Raw genomic sequence first — 17,266 nt, 5'->3', positions numbered from 1 at the left:
TAATATATCTAAATTAGAAACATAAACATTTATAAAACATAACACTATATCCTAAAATTTATACAAGTCAGTGAAAACAAAAACTGAAAATTATATTTACAAAAGAAGAGGTATTGTATGCTTCTTATTTCATTGCTGAGTCAAGTATAATATCATGTGTAATAAAAAAAGAGAAGTGTTTTTTAAAACTGATTTTAAAAGTGATTTTAGGTGACTTTAATGTATCAGCAAAATTAATAGAGAGATATACTTTTTTGGACTGGAAAAGTTTGATCATTATATAAAGTATTTTATATCATATATAAGAAATATATTGATATAATTTGTATGTAATATGCATATACCCATAATCCGTTTGTGCATATAATACCTGATGTGTCACTATATAAAGTTTATCTAAGGATAACATGGTTATGTTGAATCCTCACTGAGAATTTTCTAGACTCTAAAGCTGTTCTTTCACATCTACTCAGCTGAGTCTGCCTTTGAAGCACAGCCTGTCGGGGCTACTTCAGCAACTTGGAAGAAAACTTTAAAATCCCCCAAGATGCTGGGTAAGTACTTTCGCTTGCTTCCTGCCTGCCTTTTCCACATGAAATCATACAGTTCTTTGGCTTTCTCTAGTGTAACAAATGAATACCAATTTAGCTACTTGAATAACTGCCAGCTAGAATCCATCTCTAGAAGTGAGCTTGTGTGGGTTCTTTGCTCAGGATCTCACAGGATTGAAATCAAAGCATCATCCAGGCTGTGTTCTTCTATAAATGCTTGGAGAAAGAACCAGCTTCAAAATGAATTTTGACCAATTCAGTTGTGGTTTACTGCTATTAGGACTTAGCCTCTTGCTTCTTAGCCTGATGTAAGTCAGAAGGTTGTGGCTCTTAGCTACACATTTCTCATCATGTGGTCCCTTCCATCTTTCAGCCAGCAATGGATAGTAGAATCCTGATAACACTTTGAAACTTTTGGATCCTGTCTCTGTTGTGACTGTTAGTCAGTTTTACAATTTTACAGTTGTTACTTGACTGGATTAAATCATCCGTATTTTAGGGTCAGGTGACTTGTAACTGTAGTTAATCTCCAAAAATCTCTTTTATCCTCCATTATTGTGAGATTGAATAATTGGAGAATAGAAATGCTGACTTTATGAATGATGATTACCAAGACAGCACAGGTGAGTCATGGAAAGAATTCTATTTTTGAGCACTGGATAATAATGGGTATGTATAAAAGTAACAATTGAATTAAATATATGAACTATTTCAAGGACTCATTCAGCAAAGTGCATCTAACAAATATACTCTTAATTAACAAATTTCTATAATTACTTTAGCAATATCAATATATTTTGAATAGAGAAAAGACTTTTCTAGAAAATTCTAAAGATGAACTACATTACATATTCCTAAAATGATGATTTAACCATCATTCATTTAACTTTGTATAAAATTTCCTAATTTATACCTAATTTGGAATTATGCATTATTTTGTTCATTTCTCTTATGCTTTCTAAATTTATACTTTCTTTAATTAATCTTTCAACTAATGAATAAAATTTAAGTGATAATTGGCTAGACTATTAAATAAGGGTAGATAATAATTTACCTCTTGCTAAAATGTTAATATTAAAACAAGAATACCAACTTTTATACTAGATTTCAGTTTGTTCTTCATCATATATCAGTAAAATGTATAAAATCAATCAATTTTTGCATGATTATAAGTCATGCAATGAATCAATTTTTGCATGAATATCCTCATGGGTGGGGCAAGATAATACATGGTACATTGTGATAAAAGAAAGTTTGAGAATCACTTATTTCTAAAAGAAAATTTAAAAAGTAAAATAATTTAAGTATGTGTGTCTACAATTTAAATAGTATTGAGAAATACAATTTTGTTAATTTTCATGCATTGTTTGATGACAAAATTTTGGTAGTATTTCAACTATATTTTTTGTAACAATAATTAGAATTTATTTGGAAGACATTGGATTCCTGTCATGTCCCAAGTTTACTTGCAAAAATCTGAACAGTTTCTGAGCAACAAAGGAGAACTCATCAAGCAGGGGTTGATCAGGGGTTTCAATCAAATGAACCATAAAGGTGGAATTCTAGAGATATTGAAATATCTCAAAATCTAGAGATATTGATTTTGTCCTCATTTATCAATATGGAATATTGTCCTCATTTATCAATATGGAATATATATATATATATATATATATATATATATATATCCTTATGCTTACCCTAGAAAGGCAAGAGAATTCAAGGCTGAACAACAGAATACATGTGGAAGACAGGGGAAAATATGGAATGAAATAATTACAGGAAAATAATGCCTCGTTTCTAGTTCCAACCAAGTCAAAAATTATAAAATGAATAAAATGTAAGACATTTTGACAGAATAATAAATAATTGAAGCTGGGCTTATCTTGCCTTCTGCACATAGTTATTTTGTTTGTTTTCTTGTTTTTGTTTTAGTAAAATAATGAGCAGCGAGTATAAAAGAGAATTGTACACTGCAAAGAGAAGAGAGGGCGCTCAGCAGAGAGGTTGCTCTCAGTGGAATTGCCCGAGAAAGGAAATTGCGGAAACAGTGTCAGTGTAAATGCCTGAAAATCCTTGTAATTCTGCTTCCCATTCTCCTGTTCCCAGGTCCACTGCTACTCTTTTCACCTGTCACAGCAACATCTTTATCAGCTTTTGGTTTCACTATATGAAACAAAAGTAGTGAAAATGACTATGCAAGAGAAAACAGTGTCCACGTTTTGACTAAAATGACATCATTCTCCTTGTTGAAGAGGGTGCGATTTCTCTGAAGGCAGAGAAGCAGGAGAATAAGACTTAATTGAAATGTAAAAAGACTATATGGAAACAATAAAGTTTATATTTAAAATGGTTTGAAGGTAGTTTTTTTTTTCTTTTTTCCTTGCTTTTATCAAAACAATGACCACTATATCAAAGAAATAACTGTTTCTGACAAAATGTCACTGATAGCATTGTACAGCAGTAAGTGCTCTGTAAATGTAATGTGGCAAATTGGAAAATATTAAAAATCTAAAAGTATACAAATATTCTAAAGCAATCATCTTATAGTCTTGTGGGCACAGCTAAATTTTGAATTTTCTCTCCACTCAAAACTTTGTTAATTAATAGGTGATATCATTTAATTAATTAAAATTATTTCAGTCATTTATTTACAGCCTTAAAAACTACAAACTTGTTTTCAAATAGGTCCATTTTCAGACTTCATTAACTCTGACAAATCATAAACACAAAGCTACGGTCTTTCAAATTACAATTTAGGAATCCATCCAATGGAATGGTAACCTTATTCTAATGAGCATGTCCTCCAAGGTCTGACCGCTGACAGGTTCAGAGTCATCTGAACCACAGATTTCATATCAGTAAGAAATGTAAGCTGGGGATGTGAACTAAATGACAGGAACTCTTCTAAAAAGTATCAGTTGTATGGTTGGTAAGACAGATGACATCCATATGGTAGAATCTTAAAAGTTTACACATTTATAAGGCAGTAAATAAATGGCTGAAATAATTTTAATTAAATGATATCACCTATTAATGAAATGAAAGGCAGTTCTTTGAGAATGACTTGGCCAGAGCCATATTTAACCAGGTGTTTTGGAAGGTCTCCATTGAGAAAGTGCAATTTTAAAATTCTTAAACAGCAAGGAATTTAAAACCCGGAGACCTTTACTGGTAGATGGAGTGAAATGTCAAACCTGATGTCTTAGAATACAGTGTTGGTCAGCGGCATGTGAGTAATGCAGGAAGTGGGAGATGATGTGATGGAAATGGGAAGGAAGACATGTGACAGATGGCGTATGCCTTCCAGATCATTTGTCTATTTCAGCCTCATTGTTAGCCCACCCTCACCTACATTCCTTGGGGACCAGGCTATGTGATAGCTCATGGGAGCACACTATGTGACTCAAATCCTCACAGTCCAGACCTTGCTTCAAAAAAAGGGAGGTATGGGAAGACCTCATGGCCCCTGGCTATAGGTGAAATGCTAATAACCCTGAGGCAAGATAGCAACTGTGGAGGACAGTTGTCAAAATACAGGTATTTGAGTTTAGAGAACATCTGGTTCCTGATTAACTTAATCTTTATCCACCCAATTTCTACAGTTACTATCCACCACCCCTGCCCCTGCACTTCTTGCCAGACATTAAAAGCAAGCCAGCCCCAGGGTAGCTGAGACAGTCCACTAGCCGTGAACTCTTCCTGGTCCTCTATGTACCCTGAAAATTGTCTCTTTAGCTTTCCCTGTTTCCCTTTGTCCCTCTTACAGGTACTTGATGGTCTGATGAGCCCTCAGGAATACATTGTCCAGCCAGAAGGGGTGACTGTAGAAATGGCCGCAGCCTCTTGATTTATTGTTTTTCAATTGGATTGGCCAGTAGATGTGATTAGAAGAGCACCTGAAGAACAAAAGAGAAACAAGGGTCAGTAATACTTTCAACAGCTGTGGTCAGAATGCTGTGTTGTGCTTATCTCAGAGTCCTAACACACAGAGTAATAGTATTTAAAGGCAAGGCCTGTGGATGTTGGGTAAATCATGATGGCAAAACTCACAGGAGACAAGAGAGAGCTGTCGCCTCTTCTACCATACAGAAACACAGCAGGAGGACCAGACATGAGAGTACATACCTACAATCCCAGCACTCCAGAGACTGAAGCAGAAGGATTACCAGGAGTTCAAGGCCAGTCTGAACTACACATAGCAAGACCCTGCCTCAAAAAAACAAACCAAATAACAACAACAAAAAAACCCACTAAAAACCAAAAGAACAAAAACCAGAAATCGAAAAGCAAAAAACAAAAAAAGCCAGAAAATGCTACATGTGAACCAGTAAGCTGACACTCATTATAGTGATTGCCAGTTCTTTACCCTTGTACTTGACAGTATCCAGAATTCTGACAAATAAATTTCAGGTGCACATAAGTCATCCCTTTATATATTTTGTTAGAATAGCCTAAATGAACTAAGACATCTATTAAATCACTCTGCAGTAGCCACTTTCTTCTCCAAATAATCCCAAATTGTAGGAGTTAGGGTCCATATCACTGAATTTTGCAGACTCCTATAATTGAACAAAACTTAAAGTAAAAATTTGGTGAATTCATATATTTTCTGTTCTGTAGAATTGTACTATATCAAAACTCAGATTCATACCTTTACATTTTCTCATTTAAATGTGTTGGACCCTATTTTATATGAACATAAATAATCAAGATTTTTAACTGTTAAATTCATAGTAAAGTCCAAATGTCTCATATTGTCCACTATTAGAAAACTAAATTCTTTCCTATTTGTACTGTGTGAAACCATGCTCTTTTAATTCTCCCCCTTCCTGCTGTTTTTACCAGTAGCCAATAGAGACTGGGTCACAGAGTGGATTTCTGACCTTAGAACAGCCATATCTGAGGTCTTTGGGATAAATATTCTGGGTCATTTCCTCTTTAAACTCCTGCCTTGAAAAGGCAGAATGATTTTTCTGGAGTTTCACTGACAGTAAGTGACAGATGCCAATAATTTTAACAAAATCTTACACACAAAAATGAGAGATAATTCTGAGAAAACATTGTAGAATTAATTTTTCTCTCATAAGTATGCCCTTTAAAAGCTCTGAACAAAAATAAAGACGTATGTGTTGGGAAAACTAGAGAACACTTGCAGAATAAATTTACAGAACACTTATATTTGCTAAGCCTTTATGATTTCTTGCTCTAAAACATGATTGTCTTCATTTTTCTAAAGAAATAAAATAGAAAATTGTGTAATTCAAAATATCAAAGTTTATGCTCCTCATTGAGAAAGTATGGAAACTACATGAGATTTAAGCTCACGCTGCTCAGTTTCTTCTGGGATAGCTGAGCCCTATTCATTTCTGTAGAAAGAGAGATAAATACAAAGACAATCTAAGTTTAGGCTTTGTCAAACAAAGATGAAATGCCTGAACTATTTTTTTTTTTTTTAGAGCTCCAGTAATTCTTCCTCATAAAACTGCATCTGAGATAACTGACTCTGTATTTACACAGCCAAACAGAAGCAGAGGTTCAACCACCAACCTGGGGGTATTGTTCAGCAGAAATCCCTGAACCAGATTCCAGATGGCCCAGATCAAATTCTTTCCCTGTCCTTTATCATCACATTTGTATATATTTATTGTAAGCATTTTGTTTATCATTAGGAAAATTTGTACAGAAATTGTTGACAATTTTATTTCAAACTAATGTGTGTATAAAGAGTAACAGTACACGAGAACAGATATTTTGCTAATTATCAAATTAAGGCCTTTGGTCCTGGCCTTAAAAATGTGATACTTACACATTTCATAAGAGAAAATTATATATATATATATATATATATATATATATATATATAATCTTACTACATTGTATTTTCTCCAAGTCAATATGCCAAAGTCATGTTATTTTCTTATTTGAAGATACTGTCATTTTTTTTTTCTTTAAATAAGGGCTTCCATGCTGAGATTGTGATAGGCAAGGTCTTTGCTTTTGGAGATGGTAGGTGTTATAACATAAGTAACTTTGGGCAGATTAATAAACTTTAAGAGATTTTGTGCACTGAGAGACCCAAGAGCATCTTGGCTACTTTGAATTTTAATAAATGCTAATGAAGTCATGGAACCTAATAGCAAAAACAACAAAGCAATACAACAACAAAGCAATAAATACAGTAAAACAGCAATGCAGAAAACAATAGCATCAGCAACAAACAAGTTAACAAAATATATCCGGTATATTTCTAACTGATTCAATCTTGTATTTCTCTGTCTGTAACTCTAAACTCTTTGGACTAAGAAGTAATCAAATGACCCCCCGATTTAGCATTTATTCTTTCTTATTCAGATATTGGTTTCTTAGTTCATTCAATGAATATGTTTGTAGGAGGTCTACTAAATATCAGGATGATAAGGAGTACTGAAATATATAAATTTAACATACAAAGTCAATATTTCAATTATGAAGAAGTTTAAGTCTGTCTTTATGAATTATCATCATCATGAGGCAACACAAAAATCAATTGATCCTTTATAGTAATATGAAGATTTTAAATTATTTTTGTTCAACATTGAAATGTTAAAAATACCTTATTAGAACACTTTTACTTAAACTAGTATTCATTAAAATCACCAATGTTTTTGTTTTATATTTAGGTCAATGATATAAAAAGTTTTATAAAGAATGTTACTATAATTTTGAATCTATTGTAAAATTAGAACTACCTACGGGCTCGCCATACTAGAGAGTCAACATTATTTCTACAGAAGGATTGTGAGGAAGATATTTTTTTCTTAAACAAAAGTGACAATGGTACTGATATGAATACAGACTTTGCTTTCAACATATAAATTTGTGTCAAGTCTTTCTCATCTAAAATGAAATAAAGTTCTCTCTTTTCCCCTCTCATCTTTTTTTGCATCATTATAATTAGATTACATGCTTACTGAAATTTTCAAACATTTACTTCATTTGTTTCAAACACCACCAACATTTGTGATTAATTTTTAAGTGACAATTTTATTGATGTACTTTATAAATAAAATGTTAAAATAATCTCAAAAGTCCTGAAAGAAAAAAAAAAAGTGTAAACTACTGGATTGGTCCTTTTTAGCTCCAGCCTGCATATAATACTTCCTGATATTCTTTTTTATGGAATTGTTTGGTATAGATTGATTTTAATTTAATCAGTGTAGGTTCTGATTCTCTTGTATTTTCTTACGATTTTTGATAAAGTGAATTGAGCTTAGAAAATGCAGATCTTGAGAATTCAAATGAACTGTTTTCTAATCAAAATATGGAGAAGGAAATGCCCTATCAGAACTTTTTAAATTAAAATTACAGGCTATTGTAATCTAAAGGAGTTCCTAAAAAGAAAGCTATACTCTTTCTCCCCCACGAAGCACCAGAACATGGGATCTTGGGGAGAATAAATGTGGCCACCAAAATTTTTGGCTATTTCAGCCAACAGCTCTAGCATGGCACTAAACTAAATCTTGTTTCCTGTGCTTCCAAATGGCTTAGCGTCCCTCTCAAATTTAAATATCCTGTAAAGTACAGTATTGCCTTCTCACCTATGATCACTGCTTCCTGTACTTTTACAGTTACCATTCATATTAATGTCTGTTTTATGCATTTCTACAATAATAGCATATATTGACTCTGAAAAAGAGAAAAATCAGAGCTTTATTTAAATAATCTAATTTTGAAATTTATAATTTCTAATTTATAAGAAAATAGCTTTTGAGTTCTTTAAGCTGTAATTACAAATCAAAAGCTTTAAAGTGTTGAAGAATTTAAACTCATTTTAAAAAGATAATAAATGCTCCTGAACTTACAAAAAGTTTTTTCATCATTTCAAGGAAAAAGAAATATCACCAGAGTTTTCTGCTAATATTTCTTCATAATACAAAAGATTTTCTGTGGCAAATGTTAGGATATTGCAAAAAGCAGAAAATAGAACAAAGACATGATCCCTTTAATGGAGGTACTGTACTGTTGTGGAAATAAATAGGTCAGGAAAATTAAAGCTTTAAAAAATTACTACTAGCTTGTTAGAATGACAAATAACATAAGACTTCATTTGAGTGAACTCACTTTTGCTGAACCCAATTATGGATTATTTTTTCAGTCACTGTGAGTTGTTGACAGGTGAAAACAAATAGTAGTTTCTAATGAATTCATCATGTCAGATATTTAATCTTGAACATATCTTTATTTCTTTCTTTTTTTTCCAGTGATGGAGCTAGAATGTTTCATATGTGGTCTCAGTTAGCATCCCATCCCTATGTTCATGTCTTCATATGTGAAACGGTAACTCTTCTCCTCTGAAGCTGAACTTGGACATGAATTCTCCAACTCCTGAATCAAAGCTGCCTTTGTGACATTGTTTGGCCCATGTAGTGCAGGGTTACTACACTGTGGTTTTCTGAGTACACACTTCAGAGGTGTTGCACATTGCCAATCTCTCAGAACCCTGACCGTTTTTCTTGTGTACAACCCTGACATGGCGAACCGCTGTCAAAAGCACATCCTGCCAAATGCCATGCTACCAAACAGGCACAGCAATGCATCTCCTGAAAACACTGTCATTAGTCAAAGTGAGACTTCCATCTACAGAACCTCTATAATAAGAACAAAGTGACTAACCTTTCAAAACTGTAAGATACAAGTGTTTGTTTCCATAGAAGTAACTAATAAAAACTGTTACATTTCATAGGATTAGTCTCATAGTTTAATTTAATAAATATTTGTTAAAATCCCTTAAGTGCCTAGAGCTCTACAAGGAACACTAGAAAAAATAAAGTTTTAGAAAAATGAATGAGGCTGTAATCTCAAGTAATATTATCCTTTGAAGACAATAATAATTATGTATACTTGCTTAATATTTATACAGAATTCAAATTCTTCCAATTCAAGAAATTTTCTTCACTGTTGTTCTTAAAACCCATCGAAGAGTTCCTGTTTTCCAAGGACATGTAGAAATATGCTTACCAGAGGATCTTTAGAGATATACCCATCAGGTGAGGCCTTCACCTGGGAGTCAGCACAGGAGTGGGGCCAGGTGAACCCTACATAGAGGACAATGTCCCCAGGGTATAATGCTGGAGACCTTTAGATACCTGTTGTCTGTGGGGCTCCAGATTTTCAAGCTAGAGGTGATTTCCCTGTAGGTACAAGGAGAGGAGAGGTGGTCAGTGAAGCCTGCATATCCTCAGACCTCTTGATCAGGCAAAAGTAGGCCAAACCCAGAGGCTTCCCCAGAGGCTACTTCCTGGGAGTGGCCTGAAGCAGAATGAGGTCCCTTCTCAGAGTGGATGAATGATCTTGAAAGCAAAGTACTGATCTCATCACAGACTATTTTTGAGGAAGCGCTATCCCAGGTTTGAAGTTAGGAAGATGTCTATGAGATGACTGTTGATTCTCCAGATTAGGCGTTTGGGGATATAAAGACCAATTATAAATGTGACCATTTAAAAAGACCATTATAAGTGCACTACATGCACCAGAGTACAGTTATGAGGCAAATTGTATTCCTGCAAAAACCAATCCTGCCTCAAAGAGGTTCTGAATACTGTCAACTTGGTGGTTTATAAGCTGAAAGTCAGAAATTTAATTCAGCTGAAATTTATGCAGATAATAATAATTTTGGTAATGATATTTGTGACAAAACATTTAACCAACCCATTCAGCCTGTTCATCCTTCAAAAATGCAGACTAGAGATGATCTTTTCAAATGTACTAATGCTATGAAATTTTTCAGTAATGTCTTACATCATGATGATCATAAAGGGATACACACAGGAGAAAAACTAAATGAATATAAGGAATGCCCTCAAATTTTTAATCAGAGTCCATCATTTAATGAATGCCCAAGACTTCATATTGGAGAAAACCAGTCCGTTTATAAAGAACACAAAAATACCTTTACTTCTCATCTTTTATGGGACAGCAAAAAACTGGTACTGGAGAGAAAGTACAGAAGTACAATGAATGAGAGAAAGTCTTTGGATACAACTCCTTCCTTATAGGGACACTTCAGGGAAACCCTACAGATGCAGTGAATGCAGAACCTCTTTCATCTGGAGCGCTTGTATTATTCAACACAAGAAAATGCATGCTGGTGAGAAACCTCATGAATGTGATAAATGTGGAAAAGATTTTGGGAGTCATTCAGCTCTTACTAACCATGAAGGGACTCACACTGGAATCAAACCCCATGAACATAATGAGTGTAGGAAAGCCTTCAGCTAGAATTCTCATCTGATGTACACAGAGAATTCATACAGGAAGAAAGTTTTCTGTGTGCAGTGAGTGTGGGAAGTCCTTCAGCTAAACAACCGACTCGTGGAACCTCACAGAATCACACTGGAGAGAAGCTATTTAGAGATAGGGAATGTGGAAAGTTGTTCAGTTAGCTTCCATCTCATTGCCCACATGAGAACACACAGGACAGAGAAACCCTTTAAACGTGACAAATGTGAAAAGGCTTTTTGGTTCCCTGGCCCTTGGTAAGTGTGAAAGAGTTTACTCTGGAGCAAAACTCCACAAGTGCAGGGAAGGTGAAAACTTCTCCAGCAGGAGCTCCCATCCCACCGCCACTCACACAGAGAGAAGCTCTATGCAACTGCCAGCAGTGTGGCAAAGCATTTAGCCCTCACTAAACATGACATTTTTTATTCTACAATTAAAACCTATGAATGTATTAAATGTGGAAAATCTTATAGATATAAGACTCATCCTATTAGGCATCAAAAGATTCCTATCAGAGAGAAATCCTGTGAGTGCAATAAGTGTGTGGAATCCTTCAGAGCTGTCATCTAGTTGCTCATCAGAGAATACACACTGGAAGAAACCTGATAAATGCAATCAGTGTGAATGATCCTCTAACTGTAACGCTCACCTTATTACACATTGCAGAATATATTGGAGGGAAACCATATATGTGGAATGAATGTGGGGGAGCATTTAATGAGAGATTTTCCTTCATTGTCCCCCTGGGAAGCCACACTGGAGGGAATCCGTACAATACGCAATCACTGTGAAAAATCTTTGTGTAAGAACTCGTCCCTTGTTATCCATTAGAGACTGCACAGCAGACAGAAGCGCTTCATGTGTAGCAGTTGTAGAAGAGCCCTCAGTGGTCATTCAGCCCCGCTTCAGCACCCAGAGGAGTCACAGTGAGGAAGAACTGCCCTCAAACTCAGCGGAGGTTTATTTTATGATACATTTGATGATACACTGACTGTACCATATAAATATAAGCAAGAGTGAAAGTGTTAAATTAAAAGTTTAGTAAGACTTTCCTCTCTATGATTCACTCTAAAATTTATGGATGAAACTAATAGATATAAGCTTACAGTGGTTTTGTAGTCCTTATTGAAGATCAGATAAATAGAGAAGAAAATTGAACTCCTGCTGTGGCCTCCAGGAGTCCCTGCCTAAGTCATGTGACTCTGCGAACTGAGGCAGCTTTCAGCACACACTCTCACAGATTTTGTAGGTAAATCAATGTGTGTCACTAAGGGAAAACCCTATGCCAAGAATGCTGTTTGACTAGAAATAATTTTTCATCCAGATGGAGTACTGAATGCACACAATTATGTTTTCTGTGTAATTTTAGAAGTGCAGATAGATTTTGCTACTATAAGGGAAGGCTAGAATAAGAATACAAACTCTTACAAAAGAAAAAAAAAATTAAAGATAATAGTACAATACAGAATAGGATATTAACTGTTGATCAAGATTAATCTCTTCAGAAAACTATTAATGAATGATATTTCTAAAGGTGGAAAGGTTATTTGTAGAGGTCGGAGGCTGATGTTGAAGGCACAGAGGTGACACTGAATCATTCAAAGTGTCATTGTATTTTGTGTGCGCATTACTGCAGTGTTGGGCAGTTAGTTTATAACTTCCTTCAGGCAATCACTATAAATTATGCAGTAATTGTGGTCACTGTGTCAGTGTACATAACAGGAGGGAATAAAAATGACACAGAATTCTGCATCTATATCTACTGTAGCAGATTTTAAAAGTATGTGGGGATAAAAACCTACTAGATTCATGCAGAATTTAATGCAGTGATTTAAGATTTTTTTGTTTTATTTTATAAGGATAGCACTTGCCACATTCTAGGCTTTGTTTTAAATATTTTTCAAATACTAATTTTTCCAGTCCCTGAACTGCGTGTGATAGATCCTATTCTCACCCAAGGTTTATGAATGGGGAGACTGCTGTGGCAAAATTGGGGTACCTGCTCAGTATAGCTAAGAATGTGCTGCAACTCAGGTCATGTTTTTAACTGCTGTATCAGCCTTTCTGCAGTGATGTTTCTCAAGTGTTTTCCCTCCCCCCAATTGTTTCTTTCTTTCTTTTTTTTTTTTTTTTTTTTTTTAAATTGGTACCAGGGATGGAACTCAGGACCCTGTGCTCGCAAGGCAGGTGCTTATGCCACTGAGTAAATCCCCAGTCCCTTCCCTCCACTGTTTTTACAGCAGAGACTTGATAATGAAATTCAAAAAAAAATTTTTTAATTAAAAAAAAATAAAAAAAATAAATAATATGTCCATCATGATTTCATCTCCTTGCAAGTCAAATCCCAGAAAGCAATTTATGTCTTTGTATTAAAACTAACATAATAAATGAATTAACTCAAGTGTTAAATATAACTAAAACCTCATTTAAAAATACTAATTTTCAGTAAAAGTTTATTAATGTTAGTTTGCATTAAGATATGAAAAAACTAAACTTATCGATCATTTATTACTAAGTTTTTAAATGTTTATTTTGTTATATAATGGCTAATTCTGAGAGTGTTATTTGGGTTACTGCTGTGTCTGGAATGACAATTTTTAGCAATAAATGGAGCCTGAGAAAGTGAAATAAGACTTAATTTTTGTTGAAATTCAAAATCAAACACACATCCTGCACACACACCCACACCCACACACACACACACACACACAGTCATTTACAATCCATTGGGAATAAGTGATGTTCTCAAAGACCTGCAATTAATTACTCAAGTGAGATAAATTATAATTAATTATAAATTATAAATTATAAATTAATTATAATTTATCTCACTTGAGTAATGGAAAACATTTAAATGGAAAACAGTTATAGTTATCACCATATTTATTTTTAGCAGCAAAACTGCCACTGATTTTTATCAGCATTAAATCAGTCTGGACTGCTTTCTTTCACACCTTTGTGATGCTGTTCCCAATGAGCCTAAGGTTATTTGCTTCATTTGGATGGAAATCATGAATCAGCAAAATGCATTTCTACAAGACTTCCGATATCACCAGCCAACAGCACGTAAGTGGGACCCTAACAGCTGACTGCTGGCTACTGGTTAGTGCAGCTGCCAGCCAAGCCTTCCGGGTTGGATTGTGCTGGACACCATGGACCCACTCTGCCAGATACTGGTCCCTCCTGATTATTTTCAAGGCCAACAACTGGAGGTGTTTTTTGTTCTCTCCTTAACTAATGACTCTGTCAACACAATTTAGTATAAGAATCCAAAGTAGATATCCAGGACATTCAGAATCTACACTACCCAAAAAATAAATCAGAGTCAGGTTTACTGGGCCACCAAAGCAGCTCTTTTCACCAGGGCCTGTGTCACAGCACTGGGGCATGGTGTGTACCACACTGATGGCTCCTTACACTGACTGGAGAAGAGGCTGAGAGGGCTGCTTATATAGAGGCTGCAATTCTGTTCCAGTGGGGGCGGGGCTGAAACACCGAATCTTCTGGAAGGCCGGCTATGGGGGTTGGGGATGTTCACAATGGATTCAGATTCCTCTCGCCTTGGTTTCAGCCATGCCCCGTGGGTGAACCCTTTCTTCTTCAAGAAGGCAGCAGCAACATCGGCAGCACGGGAAGGAGGGGCACTGCTATGGTAGTGGAGCTGCCTCTGTACCGCGGTGGAGCAGAAGACGCGGGCAACTAGAGTCACAGTGACCCTGCAACAAGCTGTCCAGTCAGTTAGAAGAAGCTGAAGGAGCAACGTGGGGAAAGATGGCGCCCGGCGCCCTGGTCTCTCCCAACATCAACACAGCTCATGGCGTCACGTCATTACTGAGAAGTCAAGAATTGTTAAGACAGTGTGGAAGTTCCTGGTATGACGTAGCAAAGCCATAAGGAGGGAGATATGGTCAAGACCGTATTAATTATGCACAATTTGAAGTGATCTTTGGAGAAGCTTCCATCTTCCTGGGATTCAAAAATAGTTTTATTTCTTACAAAAGATTGATTGTATTAATATTTAAATACCTAATGAATTTTTTGCCTTTCAATTTGTCATGGCACCTTCTTATTAAAATGTCCTCTGTGCTTACAGCTGTATTACACTGTACAGTAATTTATTCTGAGGTTCTAATAATGTTCAGTGAAGGATAGATAAGCGAACAGAATGTTAGTTGTGCAGAGTATATTTTTAGCATTTACCTGAGTGCTATGTGTCATTCCCAACAAAGGACAATTCACTGTAGCATTGTAGAAAAACTAATTTACCAGGTACATACCTTCATATCACCTATCAAAAATCAGGAATTAATATGAATTAGTCACTCAGGAAATTTCAAGTTCAAGCCTTCTATGATTTGAGAGATTGAAGACTAAATTTTGGAAAGGAGCATGATTATATGCCTTAGAGCAAAGAAGTCAGCAATACAGTGGGTATCCCAGAGTGAACCGCTCTTCTATAGTTCCCAACAATTACAGTCAGTCATAGAGTTTAAAATCTCAGCAAGTCTACAGGAGAGCATAAAACAGTTATGAATGGAGCCAAGTATATATAATTATCTTCTAGAATAGTTTCTGTAGAATATATGATTCCTCAGGCAAAGTTATTTAATACATTACATGTGAGAGCCACAGAGAAATATTTTCATGAATAAAATTTGCATTCTGGCATAGCACTCTTTCCAGGAATCATTATTAAAATATAAATTTTCACAATAGCATATGTGCGAACGTTCTTTTTGGACAAATCAACATTATAAACAAGACTCACAGAAAAAACTTCAGAGTTAAACAGAAAATCTGCAAAGAAACCTTGTAATGAAACATAATGGAAAACAATATTTAAATCTAGATTTGACCTAAAAGAGTAAGAAGGCAAAATATATATTTAAAAAGTCTTAAAATGTCCTACAAAGTACACAATGCGTAGCAAAAAATAAAAAAAAAGAACTTGTTTAAACTTTTAATTTAAAATACTGTCACAAAACTTACTAAGTATAAGATAAATCACTGCAAGAAAGACTGATGAAAGATTTCTATTTTTTGCTCTTAAGAGATGTTCCTGGTCAGTTACCAACTATTCACTATTCAATGACACAGAGTCTCAGACTAATTTTTTTTTCTTTTTCTTTCTTTTTGGTTTTGTTTGTCTAATTGTTTGTATTGGGGATTGTATCCAATTTTTTCTCACTGAGCTATATCACAGGCACCTTTCCAATTATTTTATTTTTAGCTGTGAGACAGGGCATTTGTAATTCTCTAAATTTTCTGTGCTGTACTGAAATTTACAATTCTCTAGTCTCAGTTTTCCAGAATGCTGGGATTACAGGCACTGTCATATAGGCTACTTTTTGTACTGCTCCACTGAACGCTATGGCTTGTGTCATTTTCCACATCGTAAGAGCTGCTCTATCTTACACAGGATTTGGTGGTGGAAGGAAGACTAATGTGATGTGTGTGTTTCTGTGTCATAATTTCTACATGTTAAGTAAATTAATATCTTAATTATGTTCATGTGACTATGCCTAGACAGCATTTATTCTATTTTGATATTTTCCTTGCAAAAGTGAGCTGTAACCTTTAACTGAGTCCTACGATGACTGCTTAGCCACCATACCAACTGCTCACTGAGATGCAAATAACAAGGAGGGTGTCTGAGACCTTTTTCTCCAAAGCTGAAATAAGCAATAGTAATGCACATGCCAAGCATAGAAATATAAGTCTTCAGTTTACTAAATGAGACATATCTGTCCTGAATTCCATTGAAGGGTTTGCTCTGAAGAAGCACTGTCAACTGGAGGCTACTTACCAAAGAAAGGTCTTTTGCTTTGTTTCTGAAGAGCAACAGAATTCTAGACACATTAGAGGGACTCCTTTCACAGATTGCTTTCACATATTTGTTGACAACTTCTATGGATAAACAGAGGTTATTAGGATCAGTATCAGCACTCTGTTTGAACAATTTTCTTTTAGCTGTATTTTACTTATATTTTGTACACTATTTTTGCTTATTGTTACTTAATTCTGCTTTTGTGTGACAGAGTAACTGATAACCCAGGAGGTATCTCTGTTCAACTGACATCATTTGAGAAAAAGTAATATGCCTGGCTCCCTTGGAGAAATTATAACTTCTGAGATTCAAATTCCCTGCAGATATTAAGGAACTGGACCACCTTTTTCAATTGAGCAGCATAGACAGGGTGGAGGGTCTGCATTCACTTGGTTCAGAGTCCAAGCATAGAAGCAGCAAACTCCCATCCAACTAAAAAGAAACCAGCAAAGCACACAGAGGACAAGGCACTGGAAGAAACATCTTGCACATGCAGAAAAATGGAAAGATATGATTTTGTTTACCAGACATTTTACCCAGATACACTAATTAATATAGATGCTATCATTAAAATGTAAGGTTCATATAAAATAGTCCAACACAGTGTCATAAAGTAATTATGATCCCA

The 17,266-nt window shown here is 35.1% G+C and overlaps 1 long non-coding RNA gene across 1 annotated transcript in view; it reads right to left on the bottom strand.

The window, feature by feature from the left end:
- Positions 1-2,197: 2,197 nt before the first annotated feature.
- Positions 2,198-17,266, bottom strand: part of LOC134470458 (uncharacterized) — a 56,639-nt gene continuing 41,570 nt past the window's right edge. The window contains exons 2-4 of the long non-coding RNA XR_010039349.1: positions 16,618-16,718; positions 9,552-9,724; positions 2,198-4,450 (exon numbers count right to left, since the gene is read on the bottom strand). This is a non-coding gene — a long non-coding RNA (uncharacterized LOC134470458). The remainder of the gene's footprint in view (positions 4,451-9,551; positions 9,725-16,617; positions 16,719-17,266) is intronic.

Source organism: Cavia porcellus, unplaced genomic scaffold, assembly GCF_034190915.1.
Source record: "Cavia porcellus strain 051 isolate PalLab524CR breed Dunkin Hartley unplaced genomic scaffold, mCavPor4.1 scaffold_15, whole genome shotgun sequence".
Taxonomy (NCBI): Eukaryota; Metazoa; Chordata; class Mammalia; order Rodentia; family Caviidae; genus Cavia; species Cavia porcellus.
Note: the sequence above shows the minus strand (reverse complement) of the source record. Positions and strands in the feature narration are given on the sequence as shown.